The sequence below is a fragment of the Danio aesculapii genome, chromosome 13 (assembly GCF_903798145.1).
Source record: "Danio aesculapii chromosome 13, fDanAes4.1, whole genome shotgun sequence".
In the NCBI taxonomy this organism is placed as follows: Eukaryota; Metazoa; Chordata; class Actinopteri; order Cypriniformes; family Danionidae; genus Danio; species Danio aesculapii.
The window spans coordinates 39683048-39698473 of NC_079447.1; the positions used below are offsets into that span (position 1 = coordinate 39683048).

Genomic DNA, 15426 nt, shown 5'->3' on the forward strand with positions numbered 1-15426 from the left:
CGTCAGCTTCCGTAGATTCTCGAGCGCGTGCGTGACGCAGCAGCGTCCAACGGTCAGAAGAATTTTCACAGGCAAGATGGCGACTTCGGAGCCGGTAAGAGGGATCGGGCTTGGTTCATTTAGGGCTTCCCAGCTGCCAGAAATGGTAAACCGGCGTCTGCTGTGTTGTCTACGGGACATCTTTAAGCAATGAGCGGCGGCCTTAAAAGCTGGGGGTGTCGTTGCGGCGTTTAGCGGGGTTTCGGGGCGGCTCTGCTGCTGGTGACTTTAGAGACAGGGAGGGTCCGGACAACGACAATTCATCAGTCCCAACACCCGCTAACGGCTCATTTCAGCCCAGTGGAGCAATACCAACTGGTTTTTGGGGCAGATGGTGTCGGCTTTTCTGTCGTCTCGACGTGATGCGACCATCACTCCAGACATCTGGACACGTGTGTTCGCTGCTAACTGTGTTCGGCTAGCGTGCTCAGTCGTGGCAGCTTAATACGTTTCGATATTCAATATTTCAATTAAACATGACCCTTCAGAGTGCACGGGAGCATTACAATAGAGTTTAATTTAACGAATATCACCGAAGTCATTGATCGCTGAATTAAGTCCGCATGTGTTTAGAGCAGTCTGTACTGTGGCGGACAGTAGAGGGTGTATGACTCCAAATTGAACTGGAAATGATACTTACTGACTCTATAGTGTGTGTGTGATCTGCAGTGTACTAGAACATGCAGTAATCTAGCTAGTTGTCTTGGTAACGGAGCTCAGGGTCCCGTCAGTCTGATCAGCTATTCCGGGGATTTAGTAGTATTGAGTCAATAGGTTGCAGTTGCAACATCTGTTTCCTCTCAGTATCTTTTCTGTTAACGTTACCCAAAAGAAAGATCATTGATTGTCCAAGATGCCCTTTAGCAGTGATGATGACAGGTTCTGAATGTCGCTATCAGGTTGAGATCGAGGTAAAGTTGGTTTTATATTTGGATATTCAGACATTCTCCTTAATATGTTTTCAGAAAAGTATTCTTTGCAAATTCTAAATTGGGAAATCATATTTGCAGCCAATGACTATCAAAATACAACCATGTTTACAATCAATTAGATAGTGTTGATGTTGTTTTGACCTCAAACTTGCGTGCTAATTCTGATTGAATATTCAAAATAGCATGGTAAACAATATAGAGATAGTTGAATGAATGAAAGTGTGAATATAAAACCAACTTTACCTCAATAAAGTTGAGGACCTTAAGACTTGCGCAATTAGAGTATGGTAAAGTTTTATATTCTCACATTCGGACATCCTCCTTAATAATATAATTTCAGAAAAGTTTCTTTGCAAATTCTATATAGCGAAATATATTAGCAGCCAGCAAGTATTAAAGTACAACATTGTTCACAGCCAATTGAATAGTGCTAATGTTGTTTTGAAGTCATTTACATGTGATTTCAGTTAAATATTCAAAGTAAAATGGTAAACAATGTAGGGAGCGTATCACAAGTTGTCATTGAACAAATGACAAGTTGTCAAATCGCAATGAGGGTATTGTCAGGATATTTCCTTTTACACGTCTCTGAAAGACCTTGAAATTTCTGTTATCATTTTTCCCACCGTCATGGAAAATTCTGCGGATTTCAAAATAGACCAGGAATAGTCCTGCTATGATAAATAATGTTTTTTTGTGTGTGTGGTGGAACCATTAACCTGAAAATAGTATATTACATCATTAGAAAAAAAAAATTGTATTTAAATTCATTTTAATATGGTCCGCTTTTGGTGCTTCACATTTTTTAATTGGTCTTTTTTTTTTCAAGAATAAGGTTCAAGATTCAAAATAAAATTTGCTTTTACCTTTTTTTTTCTCTATTTAAAATCAACACAAGCACGTTCGCCTCACAGCAAGAAGGTCACTAGTTCGAGCCTCGGCTGGGTCAGTTTGTGTTTCAGTGTGGAGTTTGCATGTTCTCCCCATGTTAGTGTGGGTGCTTCGGTTTCCCCCATAAGTCCAAAAAAAATTATTATTCTTTTATTATATAAAAGAAAATAAATGAATGAATGAAAATCAACACAGTAGGTCAGTAGTGAAAGATGACTTCATGTCAGATTCTTATCAGCGGATGCCCTTCCAGCTGCAACCCATCTCTGGGAAACATCCATACACACTCATACACTATGGACAATTTAGCCTACCAAATTCACCTGTACCGCATGTCTTCGTACTATGAGGGGAACTGAAACACTCGGAGGAAACCTACGCAAACACTGAGAGAACATGCAACCTCCACACAAAAACACAAACTGACCCAGTCGAGGCTCGAACCAGCGACCTTCTTTCTGTGAGGCGACAGCACTACCTACTGTGCCACTGCTTCGCCCGGCCTGTATACAGTAGTCAACAATTGAAGTGACTGGGCATTGTTAGGTAGATTTAGGACAATTGTTTTAAAGTTTTTGCTCCAAATGTTGAATAATACTATACACCAAATCTGGTATACATCACAATTCACCAATTATTTTAACTTTATTAACTTATTTTTAACTCATTTAAAACATTATTAAGTTGTTTTTGGTCAAAAATGATAAAACCTCACTAAAGGGTTATTCAGTGTGAATCTTGCTGTCAGTTAAAGTAAAACTGCTGAAAATGTTGGAATTTATTCAATTTATTCATTTATTCTGTTTTGTTCATGTAGCGAGGAACTGAAACTGAAGAAGTCCGTGCTGATAGTCCTACGGCTGTTGTGACAACAAGTTCTGAACAGTACATCAAACACCCTTTGCAAAACAGGGTAAATTAATTCCACTACTTTGTCTGAGTTAAAGGCACTTAGGAGATCATATCAGCTGCATGTTTGTTAAAGTTAGTAGTGGCCATCTGAAGTGGTGTTCACTGCTCTGTTGATCATTGATGGAATGTACCATTTTGGCATAAAATTAAACTAACAAAAGTGCTTTATCATTGTAAATTGTTATGATCTGTACTTTAAAAAAGTGGTTTAAATTTGGACAGGAATAATTTTTTTTATTAAACATTTGACATGATAAATAGCTTGTTGCTGACAAATAGGTAAATGGGTTGCAGGAAAGGAGCAACAAATAAAAGAATTTTAAAAAGCTGGGTTTAAATAAAAACATTTAAAGGTTCTATTGCACTTTTATTGTTATGAGGCCTGAAAACACGTTTTTTTGTATGTGACCCATGTATTAATATTGGGTAGGGATGCAATAATTATAGATTTTGGTACGATTATAATTCACGGTAATCACGATTATTATGCATTTATTAATTTCAAAACACTACTAGTTTAGAAAATCACATGAAAACGTATATTTTTGTGTAATTTATTGCTGCTCAACTAAACAATACAGCACAAAATAATTAATAAAATACAAATAGTCCATTTCTTTTTGGACTTAAAAATAAGTGAAAAAATGTTTTTGGCTTTTAAACGCAAGTAAAAATTTGATACTGAAAACAAATGACAGAGCAATAAATAAGTAAATAAAATAGCATTTGTCTAATGTAAATCTAAGTATCATATTAGTTAAGTATTTCCCTTTTAAAGAGAACAAATGTAGCCAAAGGCTGCTGAACCTCTGTCTGAAAGGCACTTTTGATCAACTATATTATAAACTTGTTTGGTATTTTCATTTTGTATTTTTTCTCTTGTAGCAGAAATGTGTATATTCTATACAAGGCATAAAGCTGAACGGTCAGTTCTTGTCACGTGACTCGTGGTACACTCGCACCATTCTTTCAACTAGGTGTGCCTGGAAAGCGTGATCGCGTCATGGCGCGTGCACCTTTTAATATGCGTGCAGGAAAAGAAATAATGAACTTTTGCGTGCAAAAGTCATGACATGTAAATGGCCTTTAGTTAATAACCTCAGCCATAGTTAATCCAGTGCATATTAGCCTCTGTGTACAAGCTTGGAACTTTAAACTAGCGCACAGTTGGCATAACTTTGTTCAGTTGCCGCAGTTTTGTTCTGTGCAGAAATGTGATGTTGAGAAAACTTTACGATTAACGTGAAGAATTAAAGCGCGGTTAATAGTGAAATCTGTTTATCACTGCATCCCTAATTTTGAAGGTGCAGGAGTGTGGCCAATATAAGGTAGTGTTTATTTATTGATTGTAAAATTGCTAAATTAATTAAACTTTAAAAAGTGTACTTTTTTTGTCTCATGAATGATGTAAAACTAGTTAGAAATAGTGTTGTCATGATACTGAATTTCAATACCAATCAGCACTGAAATTTAAAAAATGTCCATTTCCCACTAATATTTAAGTGATGTTCAGTGCGATATTAAACAGCGCTGATTTGCCATTGTGTTCACATGCTCAACAGAAATAACTCATCAGTTCACCGCTGTAGCACAGATACAAGAACACTGAAGTGGTTTAAAGCCACGTAGGTCAGTGGACTGCTCATATGTCAGCACATAAACAGACCCTGCAGATCTTCACGGCTTTAAACAGGTTCAGTGTCTGTACCTGTGTTTGCACTCTGTAAACAGCAGTGAACTGATGACCATCACGGCCAATCACAGTGTATTCTGTTGAGCACACGAACACATTGGCAAATCAGTGGTGTCTAAGAACGCGCTCAACTGCGCTTGTGTTAGCGGGAAATGGACGTTTTTAATATTTCAGTTCCGAAATTCAGTATCGACAACACTAGAAGTACCATTCAAATGTAGTTTGTAAAAAGTCATTTTTGGAAAAAAATGTATATTTGTATTTGGTATGAATCTATTATTATTATTATTTACATTTTCTCATTAAAGTGTTACTGTATTAAAAGCTGAAATGATATGGTCGATTTCTACTTCAAGCAAATGCTGTTCTTTTGAACTTCCTATTTATCAGAGTCATTTTAAATACCAAATCAGCATATCAGAATGGTGACTCTGAAATTCACCTTTACTGTCACAGGATTGAAATTCAGCTTTACCAGCACAGGATTGAATTACATTGTATTATGTATTAAATTAAACTCTTTTTCTAAAGTGAATACATATTTAACAGTATTAGTTTTACCATGTATGTGATCAAATAAACGCAGCCTTGGGGATTTTAAAACAGACTTCTGAAAAAAATGTACCAATTTGCTAGGGACAGTAGCTACAATGCAGATGCTTTTAAAATAGTATGCTTTTTTAATATTTAGTTAAGCAGCATATATTTAGAAAGTGTGACGTTTGCAGAACTAGCCTTGCGTGACATAGGTTACAGAGTCAGATTTTAGATGGCAGTAGTGTCATTCTGAGCTCAAAAGTCATCTGAGCGATGCAGTGGCAGTCGGCCAGTCTGCTGCAGGAAGTGCTGACTTCACATGTTGAGCTGTGTCTCATTCCAGCCCTTTCTGCCTTTTCTCTGCCTGTCGCTTATTCCTGTCAGATGTACAGCTGTGAAGAGGAACACTTTTATAAATACAGTCACTCCCTGTTGACCAAAATATAAAGTACAACTTTCAATATAGTACAACTTTCATCTTGCATTGTAAGATGTAACGATAAACTGTTATTTAATGAAAATCACTACTAGAATGTTAATCCTCCAAATATTGTTCGCCGAGTACGTTACAGATGACCAAAAGTTTAAAGTTCACCACGGGACAGGGCTTCAGTACAGATAAACTCTGTAGTATCAGTGTCATATCCCAGACCTCTCTGCTCCTTTATGAATGACTCCTATTGTGGTCAACAGTAACAATAGCAGCTTTTGTTTAGTGGAGCTGCATTGTTTCTGTCTTTTGCTTTTATATCGCTGCTTAGAATGAAACATCGTCAATGGTGAAAGTTCTCTTGTATACTAGATTTTTTTATGAACGTTTTAGAAAGATATCTCTTTGTTCCCAAAAGATTTGCCATGTTCCCTAACATTGTACAATATTATTAAAAAAATGTAATTTATGTATAAACCTAAAAGCTTTGCACCCATTATATCAGGGTGTCCGCAGGGTCTTCAAAAGCATTAAAAATTGATAAATCAATTTAGAGAAATTTAAGGCCTTTTAAAAAGTCTTTAATGCTATTACAAGGTATTAAATTTTGCATAATTTTTGATTATACAGTTGTATAGATCTAGGTGTATACTAAAGTTTGAAATTTTGGGATGCTGTGTAGTTTATGAAATCAACAAAATCCTGCTATATTTGATGTCACACTGCTTTGTTTACTGCAGTAACCAAGGCAGCACAATTATTTCTGCTGTTCTATAGCCAACACCTTCTGGATTAACACTTTTATAAAGTATATGAATAATGTTTTAGTTTAGAATTAGTTTCTTGCTATCAATATTTAGTGAATATATTTAAAATGTTGCCAATGTTACTGGTTCAAACTTAAAGTGGCGATGAGGTCTAAAAATGTATGAAAAGAGTCTTAAAAATTATGGAAAGAGTCTTAAAAAAGGTCTTAAAAGGTATTGAATTTTACTCTCTGATTGCTGTACATACTCTATATATTAGTTTACAGCAGGGGTTAGCAATCTCAGTCCTTTAGGGCCGGTGTCCCTGCAGGGTTTAACTCCAGCTTGCCTCAACATACCTGCCTGTGTGTTTCAAGTAAACCTAGTAAAGCTGCGGTCACACTTGACTTTTCCTCCCATAGACTTCCATTCATACGCACGTGAATGCGTCAGACCGGAAACGCAAGGTCATGCGTCAAGTTTCGCATGTTGCGGTGCAAAGTTCAAGCTTGGTGAACTCTGACATGGAAAATCGCATCACTTGACTGCGTGAGACCAATCGAGAATCAAAACATGACCTCTCTGGACAGAAATTTAAAACATGGAGCAATCGCTCGCTTTTTAAAGGTCTAATCATCTTGTTTAACCCCGCCCCCTTTTCGCAGCGCTGTACGGCAGAATTTCGCGCACACAAAGCCCAGTGTGACCGTAGCTTGAGACCTTGATTAGCTTGTTCAGGTGTGTTTGATTAAGGGTTGGAGCTAAAATCTGCAGGACACCAGCCGTCCAGAAACAAGTTTGGTGAACCCTGGTTTACAGTGTCACATAATCTTTCATAAATCATTATGTGATGCTGATTTGGTGCTAAAATAAAACATTTTTTAGTGTTTTCAATGTTGAAAATAGCTGTTCTGCTTAATATTTCTTTGGAAACTATTATGAATATCTTTGTTTCTATCCACTTTTTTTAAAGAATGGAAAAAGAAACAGATATCAAAAGAACAGATATATGAGAAAAATAAATTTTATAACATATTTTTACTGTCACTTTTGATTAATTTAATGTTTAGTTTTAATGACAGCATTATTCAAGCCATTTAATCTGACTTCTGAGAGATTTCACCAATTTGTACTCTAATGCTTTGACCTGTAATATTTAACATTGAGAGCTAATTTTGGCATAGCAGTCTTGGTTTTCCATTGGTTAACAGGGCAGTATGAGTCATCTCTCAGATGATGCAGCTCTATGAGAACATCTACATGAATATTATATGAGTGACCCAATGAAACTCCTTCTGACGTGTCCTTATTTGCATTCCTGCAGATGGGCCCTCTGGTATTTCAAAAATGACAAGAGCAAAAGTTGGACAGAAAATCTGCGTCTCATCTCCAAGTTTGACACAGTGGAAGATTTCTGGGCGTAAGGCTTTTGCTTTTACTAACTTTTGAATTTGCCTTTTTTCTAATTTAGAAACATACACATATATTTGAATGGAAAATCATAATGGATTTGTGTTCATTTTCAGATTATACAATCACATACAACAGCCCAGTAAGCTTGGATTTGGCTGTGATTACTGCTTATTTAAGGTAAGATGTGGAAGTGTGTAACGGGTTGTGCAACATTTATAGTATTTGATAATATAGTTTAATGATGTTTGAGCTGAAAAGGAGTTTGTGGATGAAAAAAAAAAAGAGGAAAATTTGGTTTTTAGAGTTTAAAAGACTTCAATGTGTTTATGTCCCTATAAATCAAATTATGAAAGCATAAAATATGTTTTTTTATATTTTTAAAAATAAACTGAAATTTCAGTAGCTAATGCAAGGGAAAAAGTATATCCTACTGTAAAATCATTGTTTTGTTGTAATTCATATAATGCAAAACTGTGGATAATATAAACCACTGAAAGACCACAAACTGTTATCATAACATATATTGAACTAATAGAATGTTAATATTAAGACTTGAGAAGTACCCAATGAGTCATTGATCCATTCGTAAAGTTTTTATACAAATCATAAACGGCACTCAATTTTAACTTTTGGCCTTTGGATGATTCAATAAATTGCGTTTTAATATTGAATCTTGTCTTGTAATATTAGGTCATAACAGGCCCTAAACCCAGTAGAAGCACAAAAGCATGCACAACATAATAGGGTGGACGATACTGGCAAAATATGCAGTATTGTTGTTAAGTATTGCGAGAATGTTTCCCTAGAGAAATGCTGTGTTTGTTGGCTATTTTAAAAAATGATTTGGATAACAATAATACAAAAAAAAAAACAGCTAAAGATGTTATGCAGATTTTTTGGGTGTACTCACAAACCTCCCGTCTCCCCCAACGGCCCACACGCGCATTACATTTGGGCCTGGGCACGCTTACGTCATCGATGCGCTGTTCAGTAACCACTTTAACTCGGCACAGTGGAGATTTCGTTAGTTATATTGTTTTAGTCGTTTGATATGCAGTGAAACAGTCAAATATTTCGCCGATCAGATCCATGACTTTTGGCGCGCATAAACAATCATAAAGTCCTCGTGCTGCAGGAAATAGGAGGTTTGCTGAAGGTGCAGCTGTTGTGCAGTGAGGGGTTTGCGTCTTTAATAATCAGCGACAGTTTGTGTTCATTGAACAGTAAGAATGATTAATAAATCCATATAAAAACAATCCCGTAAAAGTCACGTCTCATCTTCAGTTTCGGGCTCAGGCGTGCTTTGCACTGACACTAAGTGTACCGCGCCAAAGCACAAGTGAACCGCGCTCTGGCACAACTCTTCCAACCGGGCCAGGGCCGGCCAACTGAACTGTGCCTGAGCCCAATTCAGAGCACTCACAGTTCTCCAACGATCTGGGAAACGGGCCTGGGCACGGTTCGGATAGCATAATGTGCGTAGGCCCTATGACTCTTGGATGTTGTTTTTATCATCACTTGTCATCTACTTCTGCCATCTGCCAATAGCATAACAACACTTACTTTGAAGGAAGAATTAAAGAGTAAAGTAAATGCCTATGGGCCACTGATTAATTAAATTTGGATGAGCAGCTTTTGAATGCAAGACTCAAATATGATTGCATATACTGTTACTGCGATTACACGTATTTTTTTATATATTGCTTATATTTGGCAGTATTGCTCACCCATTTTGATAGAGCTAAACTGAAATGTGTGGATTATTGCAGAGCACTGCAACAGACATTTAATTCACTATAAAAAAACTTTGCAAGTACATGTCAACTTAAACTAACCCCAACCTAACAGTCTACTTATAATCTAATGAGAATTAGTCGGCATGTAGATGCAATGTAACTAAATTCAACAAACGGACCATCAAAATAAAGTGACCAGAATTTCTGCAGGCATTACTCTGAACATAAGTCTGCTCATGTAATTTCATGCTAATGAAGGGATGAATGTTAGGCCTTAGCAACAATTACTAAACACTGATATTGTGTGTTGTGTCTCAGGATGGTATTAAACCCATGTGGGAGGATGACAGGAATAAACTGGTGGACGGTGGTTAATGACCCTCAGCAAACAGCAACGACACAATGACCTTGACCGCTACTGGATGGAGACCGTAAGAGTGTTTTTATTTTTGCTTGGGTCTTCATATATTTTGATGGACAGCTGGATGTGCATTTCTGACTGTCCATGTGTCTGTCATCATCTTCTGCAGCTGTTGTGTTTAATCGGAGAGTCCTTTGACGAGGCCAGCGAAGACGTGTGTGGTGCTGTGGTCAATGTCAGGCCAAAGGGGGATAAAATAGCCATTTGGACAGGCAACTGCCAAAACAGGGACGCGATCATGACGATAGGGTATGTAACAGTCCCCATTGGAGACAGTTGAAATAAATAGTACATCAGAACAGATGTAAATGTTCTGCTTAGTGTAGCAATGGAAAAATATACCATAATTCAAACATTTTGCGTTACTACTATATTCAGGTTGGCGCCTGCAATTTACTACATTATAGATTATGCTTGTATTACATTTTGTTTCTTAGAAATGCAAATTTGACTGCTTGAGCTGACAGTGGCAGTATCTAAAGCATGAGTTGAAGATATAAAATATTTGCTCAGATTAAACTAATCATACATTAACTAAGCAATAAATATTGTATACAGTTAGTAAATCACAATGACCACAAGCAACTCACAAGAGTGATAAAAATAGCCTTACTATATAGCCTCTGTTTTATTTGTTTTGAAAAACTGTAGCTTAATAAAAGCAAATTGATTGGCGTTATTGTTAAATGAATAGTTCACAGGGCTCGCAAAAGTTCTAAATTCCTGGTAGCCCCCGGACAGGCACTCTTTAGTTTTTGGTAGCCCGAAATAAAATTAAGTAGCCCAAATTGAAGATACATTTCTTCACAGCACATACGTTATTATCCACTTTGTGGGAGAATGTAAAAGCATTGAAATATATTTTTTCGCCTGCTAGACAGTGTGTAGATATATTTTGGCTGGATTATGCGAGTCCTGGTTCACCTAATGCCGAGTTCAGACTGCATGAGTTTAGCCCCGATTTTGACTCACTGACGGGTTTTGGGAAATCGCTGACAAATGCCTGAAATCACAGGCAAATCGGTGCTCGTGCACGTGAGTGACAATCACACAGTATAAACTATCAAAGATGCCATCTGAGAGAGTCGCCGATGCCTTTGAGATATTTGGCATGCTAAATATCTGGAGTTGTCGGCGATTCTTCCTATTGTAAAGTCACGCAATGTGAAACCCTCCGTCGCCGATCCATCTTGCAGTTTAAATAAAGCAGCGACAAAACGCTAGTCCAGATAGTCATGCAGTGTGAAAACATCTGTGACGCGACTACTTCATGCAGTCTGAACTCGACATTATTCTCTGCATACGAGTGGGTGCAGCCATTTGAATCTATTTGGCTCGTGACTTCTGGTCTCATTCACTTGCTTGATGTTGCAAACTGATACTTATTATATTATTCTACTTTTTATGTATAGTCTTGCAAACACTTGCTTTGTAGAGCGAGTAGTTTGATCGTTTTCTGCTGTATATCATTTCTAGTCATTTTTCTCATAGGCAACTGAGTCAGAAGTTCTAAAACAATCGCAAAAAAGAGAGCACTTCCGCATTGTAGAATAAGGTCAATAAAATGAAAATTCTGTCATCGTTTACTTGTTCGCCTCTTGTTCCAAAACTGTCGGAATTTCTTTCTCCTGTTGAACACAAAGTAAGATATTCTAAGAGAATGTTGACAATTTTTTTGCATTGTATTTTTATCTTTCTTTGAATGTCTATGGCTGCTTTTTTTCCTGAACATTCTTGAGAATATCTTGTTTATTGTTCAACAGAAGAACCGCTGGAGGGTGAGTAAATTATGAGCAAATAAAAATTTTGGGGTCAACGACGCCTATGTCCGTCCACTATAACTAAATCTAAATTAAAATAATTAAACAAGTTACTCATTCCTTAAATACAAATGCACAAAAACAGTTTCTTATCATTATCATATTGTGCTACTGCTTTAATGTGTTCAATAAAACAAATTAATGCATTTTATATAATGTTCCACTTTTTTTTTACATTATCTGATTTTGCCATGAAATGGCCTTTGAAGTTGGTGTGACAACAAATTACAAACTTACTTTTTTTTTTTTTCCGCTCGCTCTCTCTCTCTGGCAAACCTAAACATTGAACTTTTCATTGAATCTTACAACATCATTTAATTATGCTCATATGACCAAAATGGATGAGTAAATATATTCGCTCATTTTGTGCTGCACTGTTTTTTTCCTTGAAGCTCATAATTGGGCCTTGTGGTTCAAAAGAGTGCAGCTGTTTCATTGCACTTTTGGTGTTTATTTCACACACACACACACACACACACACACACACACACACACACACACACACACACACATTAGAATTGTCAACACTTAAGAACATCACAAAATTAATCAAATTGATTCGAAATAATTAACCAAAATTGAAAATGTATTCATACTCTAGATCCCTAAGTGATCTGTTGTATAATTTTGCAGAAACAGGGCTGGGTTAAGGCTCAGAACCTATAATCAATCAAATTTTTTACAGGTTGAATTCTTTTTTAAATTTATTTTTTATTTTTTACCAACAAAAGACAAAAGTGACTGTTTATAAGACAAAAGTGACTGTTGGTTTAAGGCACTGTGTGTTTAATTTAAATTGTTCAATGTTGATATTCATAAATAATCGTAGATAGTGTGTTTCCTTCAATTATTTTAAAATCAAGTAAGGCACCCTACATTCAAATCTCTCACACTTGTAATATGTGAGCATATTTACTGTACAAAACTTGTTAGTGAACTGTGAGGGCAAACAAATAAATAAATCAATAAAATAATCATAATCGAGTTAAAATGTTCAATTAATCGAGATTTTGATTTTAGGCCTAATCGCTCAGCCCTGCTTAATGTTCCTCTTTGGATATTCCATTGCAGCTTTGTCAGCTAACCCTCTCTAGATTAAGGTTACTAGAATAAGTTGACATACTTTCAGAAAGCCACCAAACAAAGCATTAGTAGATATTAAGCAGAAAACGTAACACTCAAATAAACAGTAGCTGACATTTAGTTTGTTCCTCACAGTCAACAGAATGGGAACCATCAAAATAAAGAAATCTTTTGTAACAATCATTCTTTTAAAACTAATTTTTACAAATATTTTAATAATTTTAGCATACACAAATTAAGTAAAATTAAGTAAAATAAAATAAAGAATAGAACAAACAGGTAACCAGAGACATTACATACAGCATTTGCATCATTCTCACACAGTTATGTAGTTTTATGATAGTTATACATTCTTTAAAGGGCTTACAGTCCCATTGGTCCCCTCCTTCAGAATTAAATGTAGGAAAGAAGTATAATCAGCAGCAAAAAATAAAAAGGGGGTATATTCATCAGTGGTACATTTAGATTTAAGTCCAAAATGCTCAGTAAATACCTCAAATGTTTACATGGGGAAACAAAATATGGCTTACTCATTAGCCCGATTACATCAAACCTCCTTAGTTGCTTATACTTACACTATTATGCAGTAACCAATTCTTATGATATTTATCCATGGTTTGTCTAAGAGAAAATGTAATTTTGTCCATATCAGATGGATCTTTTATCAGCACCATCCACTCTTCTTTAATAGGTGCATTCTCATTCAGCCATTTTCTAGTTATTGCTTTTTTTATTAGGAACCAATAACATTTTAAGAAGCTATTTGTTCTGCGCATTAAAATCTGTTATGTTTTCTACCTAAAATAGTTCCCAAGCTGTGATCAGTCTCAACCCATTATGTAACCATCCCATTTGATCGTTGTGGTATAGTTCTTGGGGTTGAAAAATGAAAGACATGTTTAGCGGATGTTTGATGAAGTCTGAAAAGCATACTGGCAGTGCTGTATTTATTTATTTTTTGCTTTTCTTCTTTAGGCAACAATACAAAGAGCGTTTGAGTATCCCAGTCAAAACCCTCATCGGATACCAGTCACACGACGACACCTCTAGCAAAAGCGGCTCTACAACAAAGAATATGTACTCGGTTTGAAGAAAACTAATCTCAGCTCATTGTAGGTTTATACAATTTCAAATTTGCATCACATTAATACTTTTCAGTTGTCAACTACTGTAGTGTCCTTCCTTTTTAAGAAAAGAAAATAAAAAAAGTCAAATATGTAAATGTAGTGCTCTCCAGCCTGAATCGATCAGCAGCGTCACCGTGTGGATCAGGCACCGTCTGCTTATTAGACCTGAGAGAGGAGCGCCAGTTGAGCTAGACATTACTGATACCATTTTAGCCATTCGGGAGAGTTTCAAAGGACTAATCCAGACTTGCCTAGATGAAGAGGTTCTAAAGCTTAGACACGAGAGACGAACCGGTCTTCGCTTTAAACTTTCACGTTCACTCACGCGTCATCAATTGTTTCTCACAGTCAGACGAACAAATAAACCCACCACTTTATCCACACGGACGTTTTAAGGGCCCAATCTGTTTTAACATGCTTTGGTTGGAGGTGTTTGGCATGAGAAGAGTGTGCAGAGGCACCTGCAGACTGACTATCTTAAAGGTTTGTAAAGGATTACTTTCGGTCGCGCTCCATGTTTTGAATTTGGAGGAGTGGTCGTTTATTGTTTCAGCTATGCTGAAATTGTGGCGTCTTGCTTGTAGACCTACTATCTAACAGTTGTGTTTCTCCTTCACCCCCCCTCATCTATTTATGATATATGCATTGCAGTTCAACTATGTATAGTGAGAGGAACACCACAGAAATCAAGCTTTTTTTTCAGTTAGTTTTTGAGGTTCTTAGCAATGTTGGACTACTGCTTGCCGTTTCTCTTTTTTGTTTGTTAGTTTGAGCATTTTTTTTTACAGTGTATTCAGTGAATGCCTGAACATACATGCTTATTAGGTTTGCTTTCACCTTCCCCTCATTGATACTGTAGACATTTTCTAGTTTGCCCCCACTCTTTGGATCATTGAAAGAAGAGAGGATTCATTCATTGTGAATTTATTTTGCTCATAATGTATCTTTATTATCTGTAATTCCAGGATGTATATTACCTTCTTTCAAAGTAAAGGTTATGTGCTTTGCATTAACTTTTGGAATTTTCGTGTTTTTTTTATTCTCTTTCCTCCTGGCAAAAAAATAAATGAATAAAAAAAAATGAGGGCCTTAGCAGGGTGTTTTGACGCCTCTAGTTAGAAAAAAGTCAGGAAAGTGAGTGCGTCCAGCTCTATTTAGGTGGGAGTGTTGGGGGAGGGAAAGAGGGAAGGTTTTGCATAAAAATGGGAGTCTTCATTTGGGCACATGCTGATTTTTCACAGAGGCAAAACAAACAGATGCAGGGGAGAAAGACAGTAACTGTGTTTACATGGACATAATCTAATTATTTGCCAAATTAATAATTTGTCAACTTTAACTGCAGTTTGGCACTTTCACTTTCATTCAGGAACATTTCATGTAAGCCCCCTGTGACAATCAAGATATTGGATATGAGGAACTGCTGGAAGAATGTAGTTTTAATGAAATGTTTGGTACCCACACAGCGAATGGGGGGAAACACCTCCGCATTTCTCTGGAACTTAGATACACTCAGTAGATAGCGTCAGAAAGCTGTGTGAATAGACTATGTTTCCACAAAATGCGGCGAAAGTCCTACACAACGTTAATTTGTTACGTTAGTTTGAGTAAGGTCTTTACATATTTACACCATAGACTGTAAAGATTTA

General features: G+C 36.5%; 1 pseudogene; it reads left to right on the plus strand.

The window, feature by feature from the left end:
- Positions 1–14793, plus strand: LOC130239855 (eukaryotic translation initiation factor 4E-like; annotated as a pseudogene).
- Positions 14794–15426: the final 633 nt, after the last annotated feature.